Below are 17,943 nucleotides of genomic sequence, written 5' to 3'. Positions count from 1 at the left end.
TTTACCTTTGGGGGACTGTCACAAGGCTGAAGGTGTGTTCCCGCAACTTTGCACCCCAAACTCCCAGTTCTGCACTTTTTTCCGCCTCCTTTCAGAGGCGAATCTTTCCCGCTGGTAACAAGGCACAGACTTTTCGCACCGGCAAAAAGTCTTTAGAATTGAATACAGGGTAAAGTTCTCGCCTGACGAAATGACATCACCAGTGAGAACTTTTCACCAATCTCGGCTTTTCGCTGGCAATTGAATATGGCCCTAAGGGTAGATTGAATAGGGGAGAGATGAGTTAAGGTGCATACACACTAGACGATATGCTCCCTGAGCGATATCGTCTAGTGTGTCCCCGGCAGGCTGTGCTCAATGTCGTTCATGACATTGAGCACAGCCGCTGAACGATATCATTAGCGATATCGTTCAGCGCCGGGCTCTCTCCCCCATTCCCTGACATGCAGCAACCTGACGAGGTCGTCAGGTTGGCCTGCATGTCAGCCCGATGAACGAGGATGACGAACGACCCGCGGGAACGCGCGTCGTCGTCATCGTTCATTTTTTTTGTGTTAAAAATGGACGATAAAGTGGACGACTGAACGATAACGATATCGTTATCGTTCAGTCGTCCACTTTAATCGCCCAGTGTGTACGCACCATTAGGGGGACCAGGGGAGAAGAGAGAACTTGGATTTGTTTCCTATGATGAGGATGAAGGAGTAAAAAGAGTAATAGCTAGAGGGAGAAGAACTAGGATAGGAGACAGGGGCAGAAGGTGTCTGGCAGGTACAGATTTCCTGTCTGATAAATTCTATTTTGGAGGTGAAAAGATGACAAAGTCAGAGGCAGATAGGGAAGGAGACATAGGCAGATAGGGAAGGAGATATAGGCAGATAGATAAGGAGATATAGGCAGATAGGGGAGGAGATATAGGCAGATAGGGAAGGAGATATAGGCAAATAGGGGAGGAAATATAGGTAGGGGAGGAGATATAGGCAGATAGGGAATGAGATATAGGCAGATAGGGAAGGAGATATTGGCAGATAGGGGAGGAGATATAGGCAGATAGGGGAGGAGATATAAGCAGATAGGGGAGGAGATATAGGCAGATAGATAAAGAGATATAGGCAGATAGGGGATGAGAGAGGCAAATAGGGGAGGAGATATAGGCAGATAGGGGAGGAGATATAGGCAGATAGGGGAGGAGATATAGGCAGATAGGGGAGGAGATAGGCAGATAGAGGAGGAGATATAGGCAGAGAGGGAAGGAGATATAGGCAGATAGGGAAGGAATATAGGCAGATAGGGAAGGAGATATAGGAGTGGGGGAGGGCAGAGAAGTTGGTGATGAGACACTGGTAGTGTGAGGATTTGGAGGAGATGAAAGCCTTGAAGAACACACCATCACCTGTTGAGTGAGTAGAAAAGAGGTCACCATAGTAGAGAGCTGTGGGAGAAAGCCAGGTTTTAGTGATGTTGAAGAGGAAGATAAATACATCTTGAATTGGGGCCATTTTATTATTAGCTATAAGTTTAAATTGTGTTATTTCCAGTATATAAACCATATATGATCTCTATCTCTCTATAATTATATATATGTTTTCTTTTTTTATTTATTATATTCTTTATTGGGGATTTCCCTCTCTATGGGTTATATGGACTTACCTTACTAACACTATTCTCTATTTATAGTCATGGTTACTCAAACAATTTAGTACAGTACTGTATAATTTAATACAAAAATAGCAGCATTCAATGTGACATTTTATTACCTCACATTTCCAACTTTGTATCACTTTTTTTACGTGTTTATATATTTTTAATATTTTAATGTGTATGATGTTTTATACTGTATCAATAAAGGTTATATTTTAAGAGGAATTTCTCTCCTTTTTTCCATTCAAGTATTCACTAATATTAGACAAATCTTTTATTTTTCTTGTGTATTATGTTTCATATCTGTGTTACTAATTCATGTACATTTGCAAGTAATCTGCATTATGGAAGTCCTACAGAATGGCAATTACAAAAAATGTTTGGTCTGGGATCACTTGTTACATTATTTGGTGAATGGTAATAGTCAGGGTCTGGCAGCTTTTAGCCTGGGGGGAAAATACAAGCAAGTGGCCCTGGCTTTCTACCAGCGTACGGCAAAAGAAAAATAGGCACAAACCAGGCATATGTAAGTGTAACTGACACAGGGTAGTACGCATTTAGAGTGAATCTCCACTAATGGCTGAGGAGGCGTAACTGGGCTGTAATGAGCAATTTCATGTAGATAATGTTCAGTGAGGGCGTATTGATTGAACTGCAGCCATTGAGTTGGTCCTAAGTGTAAATACGCCTGGTGCATCTTCTGCAACAAGTGTAGTCTGATGTACGATGATGATAATTAGCAAAAGCTAAACATATGCTTAGTGGTCAGGTGTACCACATGATGTACAACATACAAACGTGAGCGCTGGCACTGACACAAACCAGGACAAATCATAAATAATTAATAGTACGACTAATACATGGAGTTAGTAAAGTGCCACTCTATGGGGTCAATTCAATTAGTCGCAAGAGAAGAAAGCTTCAGTTGAAATGGTGTAGAAACGTCAGCAATGGCAGCTGAACTTGCCCAGTCCCAGCTCAATACCGCCCCAGACTTCAATTTTTTTGTACACAGCGCTGCAAACAAAAGCTGCGTGTTCAGAGCCACCAAAACTGCATTATATAGCTGCACTTACTCGCGGGGCAAACCACCTCATGGCTAATTGAATCGACCACAATAGGTAAAAATAAATAAGTATATTACTGGTAAAAGAAATAAATGATCATTCCCAATTTTTTATACATTAACAAGTAGATCCCAAATCTGACACCACCCTTCCTCATTAAAACTTAGTTCCCAGATCTGACAGGTCAGTTCCCCTTCCTCTCTAGTTTAAAATCAGACCCCAGATCACACAGACTCCTTCAATTATGATCATACCCCATACCTGACAACCTCCCCCACTCCTCCAATTATAATCATACCCCAAACTTGACAACCCTTCTCCCTCAATTGCAAACATACCCTGTACCTGACAATCACCCCTCCTTCCTCAATTACTTTATAATCAGTCTCAAACTTGACAACTACCTCAATGTAAATACCCCAGAAATGCCCCCCAAGTCGAGCCCCGAACCATGTCACAGAACTGCCTCTCCTAAACCTGATAACCCCTTCTTTTACCTCAATTAAAATCATGTCCCAGAACTGCCCCTAAATCTAACAACCCCTTCCCCTAGAATTACAATCATATTCTACACTGCCCAGCCCCCCACCCCCCGAAAACCTAACAACCTCCCCCTTCTCTGTCAATTGAAATCCTGTCAATTAACACCCCTATAAGTGACAACTCCTCTTCCCCCTCAATTAAAATCATGCCCCAACTGCTGATAAAAGATCAATATTAAATGAGACCTCAGTTCTATGGGGACTGCCCAATACATCTACATACCCTAGTACAGGCTCCTGCTGCTGCAGTCCCTTCTGTGTTCTTCTGTTTCTCGCTCTTAACCTTAGCCTGATTGGCCACTTGCACTGTAGTTTCCATTGATTGTTGGATAGCTCCAGCCATCCACCAATCAGCATTTAGATACTCCCACAACTGTGATTGGTGGATGGCTAGCACCATCCACCAATCAATAATGCTAGCAGCTTACAGTTTAGTGAGGCGGCAGCTGCTCAGGCTGCATCGCTGATTCGCTGAGTGTGCCTAGAGTAACAGTCTGACAGACTCTGGACCGAAGTCCGGACATGACAGATGCCGGTAGAAAGGCAGAGAATGTTGCTTGTCAGCTCTAATTGTTGCCTGGGAGCATCCGCTGCCTGCCTCATGGGCGTGCCCCTAAATCCTTAAAAGTGTATCGGCCAGGGGGCAGATGCCACCCTGCCCCCCGACTGTAGATGAGAACTAAATGGTGTAATATGACCACTGAAAGTGCTGCTTGTGACTACTATAAAAAGTATGTTCTTCTAAGTAGAGCTTTATAAAGTGTTTAAGCTTATATTAATGCATTGTAAAGGCCCCTACACACTAGACCTGATTCCGTTGCATCGGAACGACAAATCATTAAAATCGCCCAGTGTGTATGCACTATATTGTGTGCAGTGCGCACTCCTGTGGGGTCATTGGTCGCATCATCTGATCTTCCCTACATGCAGTCCAATCCGACATTTTTTATATTTTTAAAACAAGGTTAATACATTATTAAAAACATAATAGCAAAACAAGTAGTAAGACAAAAAGCACAAGCCCAAACTAATCACTTTACTGTACAAAATAGCATTAATGGATTCTGTATAACATTCAGGGGCTGTTTCTGATTTTGGAGCAAAACAGCAAAAATAATAAATAAATTCCATAGACAAAAAACCGTACGGTATCACATGTCCCATTAAAGCTTCATTAGACATGATCTGAAATTTCACAAAATCTACTGAATTCCTGGCACTCAAAGTCAAAAAAGCAATGAAATTCCGATCATTAAGGCTGATGCCTTAATGGACGTGTTCCTTGCGCAATACAGATATGGTATGCCATGACACCTGTGGTTAACTGCAGATTCAGCACTCTCAAAGAGCGAGATTGCTGTCACTCACAAAATGGTAGAGCTGCTAATTCACAGATTTGTGTGCTCATTGGAATACACACATACAGTCTATACAACTGAGGTCTGAGCAATTATGTGGCACACACATTCCACTCAGTGCCCACAATCTTCCCATTCGTTCACCACAACAATCCCAGTGGGTTCCAACATCCTTCTCAATAACTGATGTTCATCCATGTTCCTGCTCCACAAGGTAACTGACCATCTAATACAGTAACAATGTACAATTCAGTACACAGTGTGGAACATGACTCCTAGAGGAGGGGGTGGGCCCCAGGCAGTGGGGCCCACCGGGGATTTCCCCTGTACCCCTGTGGGCCAGTCCAACCCTGTCCATATGCACCACTACCTTCCCCCCAGCCACACCACTCTGTCTTCCCCTCATCTCTGCCACTCTTTCTTTCTCCATCTGCACCACTCTGCCCACCCAACCGTGGCAATCTGGGCCTGATTCAGAGCCAGACGCTCTGAACGAGCGCCCGCTCTGAATCAGGGCGTGTTTTTCTTTTTCCCTTCCGGCCTTTTGGACACTCGCATAGCTGTGGGTTACCACCCATAGCTTATGCGAGCGTCCATGATGATGGTCACGATGGTCAAGACCATCGCAACCATCGGGCTTGCGACGAGACCCTGCATTAGGGTCTCGGTGACCGCAAGCCCTGGAGTGATTTTGGCTCTATCAGAGCCAAAATCACTCCCATTGACATCACTAGTGATGTCAGTGGGGCCGGACCCAGACGGTAGGAATTCCCATGGGAACGCCTCCGTCTGGCAGCCACGCCCCTAGCACGCCCTCCAAAGGGGGCGTGCTGTCACTCACCATCGACAGCACGCCCCCTTTGGTGCGAGACCCATAACGACGGCTACCCCATCGTTATTCGGGTCTCGCGCATGCGCACGACGGAGCTCCCTCCGTCGTGCGCATGCGCGCTAGGGCACCATCGACCCGCTTGCAAACACTCAGCGCTCGCGAGCGGGTCTGAATTAGGCCCTCTGTCTTCCCCCCATCTGCACCAATCTGTCTTCCCCAATCCCTATTTATGTGTGTTCTCCCATAGTCTGTAATCCCTCATTCATACCAATCTGTCTTTACCCATCTGTGCTGCTCTATGGCCCTGATTCAGACCCACTCGCAAGCGGGCGCACGTACGTTAGGCGTACGTACAAAAATATTTAAATTCAATGGCTCGCTCGTATTTTCGTTCGCATCTAAAATTCCTCCCTAAACTCTGACGACCCCTCCTCTAACTAACGAGCGTACGAAATAGCGAGCGTACATCCCCGAAATGGCTTGAAAGGAACGCACGCACAAGTATAAACAGGAAGTGGCCTTGTCAGATGTCGATTACCTGCTCCTTTATTCTGCCTACCTCCATCGTATCATGCCAATCAATGTATCAATTAGCTTAATTGTTTGTTTGTTTTCAACACAATGCAAGAAACTTTACTCTTGTCCGTGTTTGTGTTTACCCGCAGAATACGTACGGATGAAACATTCGCTTTTATTGTTCAAAAAACATGTGAACCACAATTAAACAATTGTTCTATTGCTGTGGATCCCCGCATATTTCCCTGGGTTCATTTCTTTATTTAAATTTGCTTACGCATGTCACTGCATCAAGCCTATCATAACTCTCCAGAGATTTCTGGCCCTGTCGAACACATGACTCATACACTAACCAATAAAATTGCTCCTGTTAATTTCCAAAATACATTAGCCAATCAGAAAATTTTTACACACTTTATCAAAAATGATTTTTAAGAAAAACACCATTGCCATCATGAGAGCCTCCGCATTCACCAGGCGCGAGCTGCTGGTGCTTACGGAGGTCATGGATCGCCGGATCACCAGCCAGCCTCCACCCATCAGCAACCGGCAGAAGCGCTCCGCGTATGCGGAGGCACGGTCCCGCCTGCGGTCCTTCGGCTCACGCCGCAACATCGGGCAGCTGGAGTGCAGGTGGTCCGACCTGCAACGGCGAACGCCCCGCTTGCTGGCATGCTTTCGCATGCAGATACTGGAAAGTAAGTGTTATGTATTGTGGTTTTCATGTTTGTGTTTGTGGGGCAAACTGCGTGTGCATGTTTTCCTGTCTGTCCTATTTATTATTTGTACTCATATCTGCGTGTGCATGTTTTCCTGTCTGTCCTATTTATTATTTGTACTCATATCTGCGTGTGCATGTTTTCCTGTCTGTCCTATTTATTATTTGTACTCATATCTGCGTGTGCATGTTTTCCTGTCTGTCCTATTTATTATTTGTACTCATATCTGCGTGTGCATGTTTTCCCTCTATTTCTGATTTATTCATTCTACTCCTATTTGGCTTATTTTTTGGGTTGTGTTTTTTTTTTAGTTTTGGTCCCCGGATTTGTCCATAAACTAACATCAATTTCTTTGACATATTTTAGGGGGACAGCCAAGACTCCGCCGTCACCGTCCGTCCAGACGGCGTTCCCGGCCACTATCCCCAACCCCCAGCCAACACTCCACCCCAAATCTTTCCCCTATTCCCCACTCCTCCCCATCCTTCCCAGACCCTCTCCCGGATATGTCGGGCCTCCTTCCCCTCCGTCCCACTTCCCCCTCTCCTCCACCCACCCCTCTTCCAATTACCCCCTCCCCGGAGTCCATCATAACTCCTCCCCATTCTTTGGGGAATGACGGATCCTCCGAGGAGGATCATGGAGGCATTTCCGGAGCTCCCGTTTTGGCTCCCGGTATGTTTTTATTTTGGTTTTTTTAAAGCACAAACTGTTTGTATGTAATCATGTGTCGTGCCTTTCTTTGTGTTTTTGTGGCTTGACTTTTGGTGATTTCGCAGTTTGCCTTTACCTCTTCCTGGTGATTTCAACATACACATATCACACCTGTGGGAATTTGTACATAGGCCTTGTATTTTTGGCAGCACCCCCTTTTTTTATTTTTTTTTAGGTTTAGGAGTGATTTCGTTGTGTTTTTGTTTTTTTAATGTGGATTCCCTATTGTTGTATTAACCCACACACTTTTCTCACCCACAGAGGAACAGAGGCGTCGGCAAGAGGTGGCGGATAGTGTTGGCCAGATGCGCCAACATGTAATTAGCATTCTTGTGGCCCTCGGCCGGCTGTCTGGCCTCCTTCGCCAGTAGTTTTTTTAGTTTTGTTAACTTTTCAAAATAAATTTTTTCAGACAAATATACGTTCTGGCTCATTTTTTAAATCCAAAACCAAGATAGTTTAGCCTGACATAAGTAGACTGTTCCTGCAAGGATTTCCCTTTTTTAAAAGTTAGATTGGGTTTTGTCTTTGTATGTCAAACAGACACAAGAAACACATAACAGTAACAATGTCATTTCCCTTTTTGGGTGTAGTGTCAATTACATATTTCTACATTTTACAGGTTCCTAGTTGGTACGCAAGCTGCTTAGGCCAATCTTACAAATCCCAAGGTTGGGCCAGGCTTCCTTTTGGTGTGGGCTGGGAAGCTGAAAACATTTCAGTTTAGCTCAACTGGCGTCAGTACTGGATTACCCCTTAGTCAAATGTAACTTGTGTTAACCTGGTTACACTTGCTGTTAACGTCCCAAAAAAGGAAGACCATTTCACTCTCCAAACATTTATTCACAACATAACAGAGAAAACAAAGTGGTCACTCCCAAAAAAAGAACACAGTGATAAATTCAAATACAACACATACCCAGAAATAATTAAATAAAAACAAAAAATCAAGAACTGGTTGACGAAGGACCATGCCAACATGATTCCACAAACATGGCGTTGCGATATGGGTTCCAGAATATATGCCCAAAAGGACCAGATCCAGGTTTGGTAAGGGTAGCAGGAAGTAGTGAGCGTTGGAGTGCCAAAGATTATGTGAACAAACAGAAGATGGTGAGAAAAAAAACACAAAATTAGATGTTCGCAAACAAACACAAACACATTAGGTATAAACACTGTAGTTTTGTTACAACTTACCTAAAAAATCTGGCAACAACATCATCGCGTATGGCCCCCCCACATACTGACCTCCGACCAACCTCGGGGGGGCCATCCTCAGGTAAGGCATCCTCTGGCTGCATTGGGACACCACTCCTTATGGCAATGTTGTGAAATATCCCACACAGGACCACAATTTTAGACACCATATCCGGCACATACATGAGCTGGCCACCAGAGCGGTGGAGGCATCTGAATCGGCCTTTTAAAAGGCCGATACAGTGCTCCACCACTTGCCTGGTGGCTGTAAGTGCGGAATTATACGCACTTTGTGGCCCTGGTGTGGGAGCCAAATAAGGAGTGAGCAGCCAGGACATGCAAGGGTATCCACTGTCTCCTGTGAAAAAAAATAGACAACATCAGGAACACTGTGTATCAAGCTTAACATTGTTATGTACTAAAGGTCTCCACTTACCCAAAAGCCACGCATCACCAGCTTGTAGGTTGGTTAATTTCTGCCATATCCCTGATTGCCGGATGATGAAGGAGTCATGAGCACTTCCTGGTAATTTAGCATTCAGGGACAGGATCTGGAGGGAGGCATCACATACCACCATATTCAGGGAGTGATAGTGTTTACAGTTTCTAAATATTGCCTCCAGCCGTGCTGGAGACTGAAGTGGTATGTGAGTACCATCCACAACCCCTATGATGTGTGGGAAGCCAGCTATTTGGTAAAAATTGGCCTTGCCCACACTAAGGGCACCCATATCCAAAGGCATTTTAATAAAATGATGGAGGTGCTTGAAAAGTGCCTCCATCACTGCCCTCAGGATCCGGGAAAAGGAGGATTGGGAGATGCCCGCCACTATTCCCACCGTTGTTTGAAACGATCCTGAGGCACAGAAATGTAACACCGCCATAAATTGCGTCAGTGGTGGTATTGCTGTTGGACTGTCAATTTGCCACTCAAGATCACTTTCTATTAATGAGAGAGTGTCTATGATGATTTTGGGAGGTAGACGGTAGCGTCTTAAAACCTCATCATCGGGCATTCCAAAAAGGGTGACACGTGTTCGAAATATCTGGGGCCTTGCATGCCTACGATGCCTACGCCTGGGACGAGTTTGAGGTTGGTCGTCTTCCGGGAGCAGGGCCAGAACAATTCGCCCCAGATCTACCTGAAATTCAAAGTTTACAATGTAAGGCTTTTGAGCCACCCCAAAAGTAACATAAAACAACTTAGCTTTATGATACCATCCATAGCTGCTTACATGCCGGGGTATTGTCATGATACGTATAAACTGTAAAAAAGCCAAAAATGAGACATCAAAAATTTAGAGGGTGATTTTATGTTTGTCAAATTGGTGCAAGCCAACACATAAAATAGGCGAAACACACATTTGGCCATCGATGAAAACGACATTGCACACCGTACGTCAAATAGGGGTCAAATGGACCCCAAAAATGGAAAAGGGAAAAGCAAAACTGGTTTACATGATGAATAAGCCTCGAAAAATGCGTTAATTATTTCACAAATGCAAGTCACTACACCAACAGTCCAAAATGCGTTAATTAGTTCGCAAATGCAAGTCACTACACCAACAGTCCAAAATGCGTTAATTAGTTCGCAAATGCAAGTCACTACACCAACAGTCCAAAATGCGTTAATTAGTTCGCAAATGCAAGTCACTACACCAACAGTCCAAAATGCGTTAATTAGTTCGCAAATGCAAGTCACTACACCAACAGTCCAAAATGCGTTAATTAGTTCGCAAATGCAAGTCACTACACCAACAGTCCAAAATGCGTTAATTAGTTCGCAAATGCAAGTCACTACACCAACAGTCCAAAATGCGTTAATTAGTTCGCAAATGCAAGTCACTACACCAACAGTCCAAAATGCGTTAATTAGTTCGCAAATGCAAGTCACTACACCAACAGTCAAAAATGCGTTAATTAGTTCGCAAATGCAAGAAAAATAATGGACTTACCAAAATCGAATATATAAGATTTCCCTCAAAAAGGTCTTTGGGTCCGAAAGCCAAAACAAACTAAAATAGATGAAATTAGTGTTAAAAAAAAAATATCAAACAAAAAACCAGAAGTAGACACCAATTGGCCACAAATTAGACTGCACAAAACTTACCAAATCAGGAAACGATGGCAAAAAATAAACCCAAAAAATGCGAACGGAAAACCAAAACAACTGTAGCAAACCAAAAAAAATCCAAACACCGCCAAATCCTCCAACCGCAAACAACAAAATCCAACCAACTTAACCGCCAACAATCCAACAACGCAACCTCGACTCCACACACACCAAGCCATAAATAGTGTTTATTTTCCCGCACAAATTAAGGAGGAATCATAGGGACGCACAATCAATGATGCGGCCGCAAACTAAGGACGCATGTATAAATACGTCACGAAATCACATTTAATTTCTGGTTGATTTCATTCTGGAAGCAGAGACATGGCTTCAGACCAGGGAAACAATGGCCAAAATTCCGGCGGTAAGGCCTTCATGCATTTTGTCTCAATGATTCTTTTAAAACATAATATTGTGCAAGTTGTGAAGTGGCTAAATCTGCATATTTACCCAAATAGGTGAGGAGGATGACATGGAAGAGACTGCTGGCCCCAGTCAACCCGCCAAAGCTGCCAAAAAAAAAAGGCAGCCACATTTCACAAGCAAGGAGATGGAGGTTTTGATCCAGAAGTGCGTTGACATCCTGCCCCAGGCAGCCAGGAATATGAGCCAAAGCCAGAAGTGGAGAATGTGGGAGGAGGTCGCCGTTGCTGTCAATAGGGTGGGTGATTATGTCTGTCTAGCCCGGGATGTCAAACGGCGGTAAGTAAACACTTTCCCATCCTATAAACAAACCCCATTGTAAAAAAAAGGATAATGGTTCCAATTTCATTCCACAGATGGGCAGACTTCAAATATCGTCTCAAGCAAAAACTTGCCGACAGGGCTAGGCATGCAAGGGGGACAGGTGGGGGTCCCACCCCTGTGTCATTGGAGTTGACAGACTTAGAAGAGCTGGCACAGGGGTGTGTGCAGGCTGTGGAGGTGTTTGGCGTGTCCAACATGGATACGGACATGCCAGACTTTGCGGCTCCTCATGTTGGCCAAGGTAAGTCTTGTGATGTCACCAACTCTGAAATGCTATTGTGCCAATATGTAGATTCTAATGTGAGTCTTTTGGCATTTTTCCTAACAGAGACAGAGGCGGATGAGTCTGCTCCAGAGGGGAGCCTTGGCCGCAGAATTTCTGCTGGCTCTGCAGGGGAGGAACCAGTACATCCGGCTGAGGACCCTGCAGAAGCCAGTCCAGGGCGTGCCCCCTCGCAGGCAGTGGGCCTCCTCACAGAACTCAATTTTAAATCGGATTTCCATACGGAGATTCTGCAGAGGATGGACGCCAGTCTGATACGGGTGGCTGAGGCCCTGGAGCAAAATGCTGCGGCCAACGTGACCATTGCTCAGGCCCTGGCGGAAAATACCAGGGCCAACATCCGCATCGCCGATGCCCTGGAGCAGCTCGTTCGCCAGCACATGGTGGAGCCGACCTCCCTTCCTGCCGGAACATCCGGATCCTCCACCTCTGGCACAACATCAGCCAATCCTCCAAATGTGCCTAGCCCTGTGCCTAGTCCAGAGGCCACAACATCTGCCTCTGGACAGGCCAGCCCGATGGCATCCCGGACCCGGTCTGGCGCCCACCCTCACCCAGCCAAACGGGCGAGAAAACGGTGACAGCAATGGCGACTTTTCCCACACTCCTTCTGTGCTTGGCTCATATTCCTTTCTGGTCAAAACTTCCCTCTCCTTTCTTGTGAAATGTTTTTAATTTTGGTATTTACGTTTATGTTACCAGTTATGGCTTTTTTTTTTTTTTTTTAACAAATATCTTTGCCACAAAAAAAAGGCAACAAAATATTAGGCCAATTTGTTTGTGTTTAAACAATAAATTTAAAACAAAAAACTGACATTGTATTGTGACATTATTGTCCAAATGGGTTACATTTAATCCTGGCCCTAAAGGCAAAAACTGACCCTCTTAAAAAAAAAAAAAGGCCTCTTTAAGGAACGTTTAAAAAATCACATAGCGATGCAAATTCCACAGTAAACCAAAAAAAAGGGGAGCTAATTAAAACATGATGACATTATTGTTACAATAGGCCATAACCAACAAATTGTGGCCAAAATAAAACACCAAAAATGTACGCTAATTGATTGTGTAATCATGACATTAGCAGCTCTGATTTCCACCTGCGTACGCTTTTGTGCTATCCCAATAAACTGCTTTCCAAACACATACCAAGCCGGTTTTCAATCCAACACTAATTACTTTACTGACCAGCCGCGATTAATCGCAGCACCATCGTTGAGTCCCAGGACGGAGGAGAAGGCCATCGCCAATGTGGTCGAGTAATCCTGACCCTAAGCTGTGCGAGCATTTTGAAGGGAAAGCGGATGTTCCAGTGACGTATGAGACGGTCCGAACACATTTGACGTTCGCATCTGCTAATGTATGTACGCCCCAAAAACGCCTCGCCACGCCTGCGTTTTTTCATCTCCACCCCCGTCAACACCCAAAAACGCCCTGTTCTGTCAATCACATTTGACATGTCACTTCCTGTACGCTATTTTAGGAACGAGAGAAAAAAAGCACGCAATCTGCCGTACGCACATGCGCAGTGTAACACCGACGCATGCGCGGTTAGTCAACATCGGAACGCAACGAGCGTACTGTTGTTAACGTGCGGCTCTGAATGAGGGCCTATGTTCCCAAATCCATGCCATCTGTATCCCATGCATGTCGCATTGTTCACCCAAACCGTGCCAATCTGTCTCCCTGCATCCACACCACTGTTTTCCACCAATCTGCATAACTTTGCCACACTGTTTTCCACCCAATCTGCATCACTTTGGCACCTTTCCATATGTGCTGCTTAATCTTCCCCCCTCTCCACGCCTATCTGTTCCCATCCACAACACTCTGTCTCTTCCCTCATCCACTCCACTCTTATTCCATCTGTGTAGCTCTATCTTCTGCTCAGTTGCATAGACTGCATGTGTGTATTCCTATGAGCATGCCATTCTGTGAATTAGCAGCTCTACCATTTTGTGAGTGACAGCAAACTCAATCTGTGAGAGTGCTGAATCTGCAGTTAACCACAAAGTGTGATGGCATACCATATCTGTATTGCACAAGGAACACGTCCATCAAGACATCAGCCTTAATGATCAGAATTTCATTGCTTTTTTAGGTTTGAGTAGAAGAAATGCAGTAGGTTTTCTGACATTTCATATCAGTGAAATCCTGCCACTAAGCCGTCATTTGGGTAGTACTGTCCTTAAAGTGCGTACACACTAGATGATATTTTGCACAATTTGCCCGATTGTGACGCATTGGAATGTCAAATCATGTAAAATATGTCCAAATCGTGTCCACTCATGATCACGATGCGCTTTCCCATCGCATCTGCAGATCTTGCCTACAGCAGGCAAGATCAGAGCCGTAACTATATTTTTTGGTGCCCTGTGCCAGAGAGTGCATGTTTTAAATAGGGAGATAAGAAAGTGCACCTGAAAAAGGGTCATGGGAAGGGCCAGGGAAGAGATAGAGTAGGCTAGGAGTTGCTGGGGATAAAAGAAGAGTAAGCTACAAGTGAGAATGATAATAAACAGGAAAATTAACAGGCCCAAACAGTGCCCCCTGCGGTGCTATGTGCCATGTCACTGGTCGCACTACCCTAGATATGGCCCTGAGCAAGATCCACCAATCTTGTACACGATCCAGCAGCATATCGCTCAGTGTTTATGCCTGTACAATATGTCGTTCGGATCCGCATATGATGCTTGTAGGCATGGATCAGGGAGATCCGTGCTGCAAGCATCAAGACACAGATGCATGCATCTATGCCTAAAAATTAAAAATCTGTGTAAAATGAAAAAAAACAACAACGTGACCCTCCCACTTAAAAGAGCAACGAGCCTTGGGCTTTTAGTGACCCAGTGTCACAATCGTGGGATTTAGAGGCTGTGTTCCTGGACTGGGCCTTGGACCTGTACTAGTTGGCGCAGACGCTCGCTGGAGGAGACTTGGCTTAATAAAGTTCCTCCGCATGAGAGGGAGCAGTGAACTGATGGGGAGTTTGAGTAGTGTAGAAGTAGCGTGGTAGATTGGAAGCCACTTGGAAAGATTGGATAGCCTTGAGTGGACGTTAGGAGCTGGGAAGCTATGTGGAGCAGCTGGATAGCCATGAGTAAACGTTGGTAGCTGGGTGGCTACATGGAGCGGCTGGATAGCCGTGGGTAGACGTTGGTAGCTGGGTGGCTACGAGGAATGGCTGGATAGCCGTGGGTAGACGTTGGTAGTTGAGTGGCTACGTGGAGTGGCTGGAGAGCCGTGGGTATACATTGGTAGCTGGGTGGCTACGTGGAGCGGCTGGGTAGCCGTGTGGAGACGTTGGTAGCTGGGTGGCTACATGGAGCGGCTGGGTAGCCGTGTGGAGACGTTGGTAGCTGGGTGGCTACGTGGAACAGCTGGAGTGCCGTGGGTAGACGTTGGTAGCTGAGTGGCTACGTGGAGCGGCTGGAGAGCCGTGGGTAGACGTTGGTGGCTGGGTGGCTACGTGGAACGGCTGGAGAGCCGTGGGTAGACGTTGGTAGTTGAGTGGCTACGTGGAGTGGCTGGAGAGCCGTGGGTATACATTGGTAGCTGGGTGGCTACGTGGAGCGGCTGGGTAGCCGTGTGGAGACGTTGGTAGCTGGGTGGCTACATGGAGCGGCTGGGTAGCCATGTGGAGACGTTGGTAGCTGGGTGGCTACGTGGAACGGCTGGAGTGCCGTGGGTAGACGTTGGTAGTTGAGTGGCTACGTGGAGCGGCTGGAGAGCCGTGGGTATACATTGGTAGCTGGGAGGCTACGTGGAGCGGCTGTGTAGCCGTGTGGAGACGTTGGTAGCTGGGTGGCTACGTGGAGTGGCAGGGTAGCCGTGTGGAGACGTTGGTAGCTGGGTGGCTACATGGAGCGGCTGGGTAGCCGAGTGGAGACGTTGGTAGCTGGGTGGCTACATGGAGCGGCTGGAGAGCCGTGGGTATACGTTGGTAGCTGGGTGGCTACGTGGAGCGGTTGGGTAGCCGTGTGGAGACGTTGGTAGCTGGGTGGCTACGTGGAGCGGCTGGGTAGCCGTGTGGAGACGTTGGTAGCTGGGTGGCTACGTGGAACGGCTGGAGAGCCGTGTGGAGACGTTGGTAGCTGGGACGCTACATGGAGCGGCTGGGTAGCCGTGTGGAGACGTTGGTAGCTGGGACGCTACGTGGAGCGGCTGGGTAGCCGAGTGGAGATGTTGGTAGCTGGGACGCTACATGGAGCGGCTGGGTAGCCATGTGGAGACGTTGGTAGCTGGGACGCTACGTGGAGCGGCTGGGTAGCAGGAAACACCTTTGGAGCACAGTGGGAAGGGTCACTTAGTAAAATTAAGAAACTAGTTGCACTGGCAACTTGTGTCAGCATTGTGGATCCTTTTATAGTAGACGCTGAGAGCTGACAGGCTGAGACAGAAGGAGTAGATTCCACATTGGTAGAATGGAGTCACATGGGCAATCTAAGATGGCCGCGCCCATGGACCAGAGGACAGCGCTTCTTGGATGTAACCAGCGGGGACCAGCGATCAGCAGGAGCCGGCATGGAAGCAGCACAGCAGCGGGACCCTCCAGAAGACAACAGAGAAGACCGCCCTGAGAGAGGAGTACGGCGCGGGAACCGCTAGACAGCGCGGGTCAGCGCCCATAAAGGTAAGCAGCGGGGTCTGATTCTGGGATCTCCAGAGCAGCATGTGACACCCAGGGCTGGTTGTGCAAAATACGGGGAAAAAACAACTTAGGGGTCCCCTGTATTTAAGCGCAACCAGCACCGGGCTGTGATCCGGTCCTGGTTCTGGAAATACAGGGGGAAAAGTTAGTAGGGTTCCCCTGTAATTCCCGAACCTGCACCGGATTTTTTCTAGTGGGGGGCTAATGCCACAGTCAGGGGAGCCCTTTCACCGGGTCCCCCAGCTGAAGCATTAACCCTGACCGCTAGTCAGCCCAGGCTAGGGATCCCTGGGGAGCTGGGGACCCCCCCAATAAAGTGGTCCCCCTCTCCAGGGCACCCCAGGCCTAGGCTGATAGCCTGGGGATAACCCCGGCACACCTGGCCAGTGGGTGCCGGGTTTATTGATGTAGTGTGGTGCATGTGAAAGAGTTAAAAATATTGTCTTTTGCTGTGGAACTACAGGTCCCAGCAAGCCTCCCCCGCATGCACATTACTGGCCCAATGGTACGATATATATATATATATATATATATACACACACACACATGCACATATATATATTTATATATATATATGTATGTATATATGTGCATGTGTGTGTATATATATATATACAGTCAGGTCCATGGGACATTGACATAATTTTCAGATTTTGGCCTCTATTCACCACCACAATGGTTTTCAAATGAAACAAACATGATGTGCTTTAACTGCAGACTTTCAGATTTAATTTGAGGGTAATTACATCCAAATCGGGTGAACAGTGTAGGAATTACAACAGTTTCAATATGTGCCTCCCACTTTTTAAGGGGCCAAAAGTAATGGGACTATCAACTCAAAAGCTATTTCATGGACAGGTGTGGGCTATTCCCTCGTTATTTCATTATCAATTAAGCAGGTAAAAGGTCTGGATTTGATTCTAGGTGTGACATTTGCATTTGGAATCAGTTGCTGTCAACTCTCAATATGAGATCCAAAGAGCTGTCACTATCAGTGAAGCAAGCCATCATTAGGCTGAAAAATCAAAACAAACCCATCAAAGATATAGCAAAAACATTAGGTGTGGCCAAATCAACTGTTTGGAACATTCTTAAAAAGAAAGAACGCATCGGAGAGCTCAGCAACACCAAAAGACCCGGAAGACCACGGAAAACAACTGTGTTGGATGACAAAAGAATTATTTCCCTGGTGAAGAAAAACCCCTTCACAACAGTTGGCCAAATCAAGAACACTCTCCAGGAGGTAGATGTATATGTGTCAAAGTCAACAATCAAGAGAAGACTTCACAAGAGTGAATATAGAGGGTTCACCACAAGATGTAAACCATTGGTGAGCCACAAAAACAGGAAGACCACATTACAGTTTGCCAAACAACATCTAAAAAAGCCATTACAGTTCTGGAACAACATCCTATTGACAGATGAGACAAAGATCAACTTGTACCAGAGTGATGGAAAGAGAAGAGAAGGAAAGGAACTGCTCATGATCCAAAACATACCACCTCATCAGTGAAGCATGGTGGTGGTAGTGTCATGGCGTGGGCATGTATGGCTGCCAATGGAACT

The sequence above is a fragment of the Taudactylus pleione genome, unplaced genomic scaffold (assembly GCF_031769625.1).
Source record: "Taudactylus pleione unplaced genomic scaffold, aTauple2 ptg000154l, whole genome shotgun sequence".
Taxonomy (NCBI): domain Eukaryota; kingdom Metazoa; phylum Chordata; class Amphibia; order Anura; family Myobatrachidae; genus Taudactylus; species Taudactylus pleione.
This window is presented reverse-complemented; position numbering follows the sequence as displayed.